This window comes from Lontra canadensis, unplaced genomic scaffold, assembly GCF_010015895.1.
Source record: "Lontra canadensis isolate GAN:19392208 unplaced genomic scaffold, GSC_riverotter_1.0 scaffold1, whole genome shotgun sequence".
Lineage (NCBI taxonomy): Eukaryota > Metazoa > Chordata > Mammalia > Carnivora > Mustelidae > Lontra > Lontra canadensis.
This window is the reverse complement of record NW_022630995.1, coordinates 119,236,911-119,239,607: the sequence shown is the minus strand read 5'-3', so window position 1 is coordinate 119,239,607 and position 2,697 is coordinate 119,236,911. Positions and strand designations below refer to the sequence as shown.

Sequence of the window (2,697 nt, the reverse complement as noted above, 5' to 3'; positions counted from 1 at the left end):
GATCTTCTGGGGGAGGAGCCTGTTGTAGTCATTCTCAAGTGTCTTTGCCCCAGGCGGAGTTGCCCCGCCCTTACCTGGGGTCGGGCTGAGTAATCCGCTCGGGTTTGCTTTCGGGAGCTTTTGTTCCCTGAGCGCTTTCCGTAGAGTCCGGAGGACGGGAATGAAGATGGCGGCCTCCCAGTCTCCGGCCCGGAGGAGCCGAGAGCTCGGGGCCCCACTCTTCAGTGCGCCCTCAGAGAACAGCGCCCATTTATCCCAGTCTCCCTGGCCTCTGGCCGCGCTCCGAGCTGACGGAGCCTGCGACCGGTTCAAGGTAACCCCGAGCTGTGAGCTCACTCCTTGGTTCTGTCTCTGTATCCGGCTTCCCTGTTCTAATACCTGTAAGCTCTGTGACACTCAGACACCCCCGATCCTTCTGTGACCCTGCGGGACCTGAGGCCACGCTGACCCCACGTGGGCTTCACCCTGGTTTAGCCTCTGGAGCGATGTCCCTCAGCGGAACAGACTTTTAAAAGTCCCGATTTTGTGCTCCGTTGCTCCGCAGCTTGCCGGGAGCTGGCCGCTCCCCCCGCGGTCTATCTTCCCGTAGCTTTGGATTCACTTCTCCGCCAGTCCTACCTTTCAGAAAGTGGTTGATTTTCTGTTTCTAGAATTGCTGTTCTTCTTCTCTTCGATCTCTCATTGTATTTGTAGGTGTTTGCAATCTTTAGATAAGCTATCTAGCTGATCTTCTGCTACCTGAAGTAGTCTCAGCCTGCTACTTCTCTGCCATCTTGACCCCTAAACTGAGAAAATATATTTTACAAATGAAGCAGAAAAGGCCATCAAATAAAGTAAAATTCTTAGGAATAAAAACTGTTCAATCACATTGAATAAACAAAGTAGAATTCTTGGAAATGAAAACTATGGGACTGGAAATCAAACATTTAATAGACCCTTTGAAAGATACATTTGAGGAAACTGTACAAGTAAATAACCGAAGAGGTGAAAAAGTTGAGGAAAGATAGGCATGGTGGTGTGGAACCCAGCTGTTGCAGCGCCGCTGCTCTGTGGGATCCACGGGCTTCCTCTTTTCCACTGTGCCCAGTGAATGTTTGCCTCAAAAACTGAGGGGAAGCCCAAAGTGACCCAAATTCTCAAGGTTTTCTGGAGCTACAACCACCAAACTCACCGACATTTCATGAGGCTGTGGGGCGATATATGAAATCCAGATCAAGACAGAAGAGTTTAAGGAGAAGAAAACTGTCCAGCAGCCCCAGATGGTAAAGCAGGCACTGAAAGAAGAAATCAAAGGGATGCACGGATTACGGATGTTTACCTCTGTCCCCAAACACTGACCATGCCCTGGCCATGTAGATGCTGCTGCTCAACGCCATGGATGAACTTGGCTGACACCATCCTTTACTAGGCATTTGCCAAATAATTATCTATTTTGTTCACTGACATTTCAGTATTATGTTTGTAGAAGAATATGTTCTCTATTTAGAGTTTAATTAAAGGCAACAGAAATTAAGTTCTAGAGTTCCCCTATCAAGAAAATAGAATAAGCAGAGAGAATAGAGAACACAGAAGGGAATAAAAACGGGGAAGAATTATACCATATCTGAAGGTTACGGATGGGCAGACTGATAGGGACCCCAGAGGGAGCACAGAACAAAGGATAAGAAAAGGATCCCCATGGTGGTATATTATCATGAAATTCCAGAAAATTGACAAAGAGAAAAGTCTCTGAGGAAGAAGAAAACTGACCAAGGTTCAAAACTGTACACATTTTCTCATGAGCCACCTTGAATACCAGAAGATAATGGAGTGACATATTCAAAATTCTGATCAAAATGATTTCCAATCTGGAGTTCTGTGCTCAGCTAAGCTATCAATCAAGTCCATGGAGAAAAAGGCATAATGCTTTTAGCTGGTTAAAATGTGATAGAATGTATTCAGGATAAAAAAGTGGTGAGTGACCCTTTCTGTTCATTATGCATTCAGTTCTCAATTAGACGTTCAAGTTCCCAAGGGCTATTATTTTAATTTTAATTTGTCCTGCACAGCATCTGCATAAGGTAGGCATTTATAAATGGTGTTTATGAATAAATGGACTCTGCTCTGTTTTAAATCACAATTATTGGATGTGCCGAATATAATAGCATTGCTTTGACATATGAAAGTAACTTATTTTCTTACTTGCCATTTCTTGATACCATACCTATTATTTGATCTCAGATGTTCTTTCTTGAATTCTATTTAGAAAAAAAAAGATATTTTGTCTTCTTATTCTCTTATTTGGTCCAGTAGTTTAAAGAATTTTGTTGCTTGAATGTTTAAGAAGAGTAGAATATGATGCTTACATTTGTTTTTCAAATATTTTATTTATTTATTTGAGAGAGAGAGAAAGAACATGGGCGGCAGGAGGGAGGGTCGGAGGGAGAGGCAGACTCCTTGCTGAGCAGGGAGCCTGATGCAAGACTTTATCATGAGACTCCAGAATCATGGCCTGAGCTGCAGGCAGTCACTTATCTGACTAAGCCACCCAGGCTTCCCTCACATTTGTTATAACAAAATGTTTTCAGAGCCGTTTATGGTGATGTTGCCTTATAACAAGAGGTACCGATAAATTAAAGACAAAATTTGAATTTCTCCATTGTAGTTATTCTCTGGACCAGTGATCAGGTGCTTAGTTACTCCCAGTGTTACTACTGG

The 2,697-nt window shown here is 43.6% G+C and overlaps 1 pseudogene; it reads left to right on the top strand.

Moving 5' to 3' along the window:
• The first annotated feature begins 1,009 nt into the window (after positions 1-1,009).
• Positions 1,010-1,337, top strand: LOC116877398 (annotated as a pseudogene).
• The last annotated feature ends 1,360 nt before the right edge of the window (positions 1,338-2,697 follow it).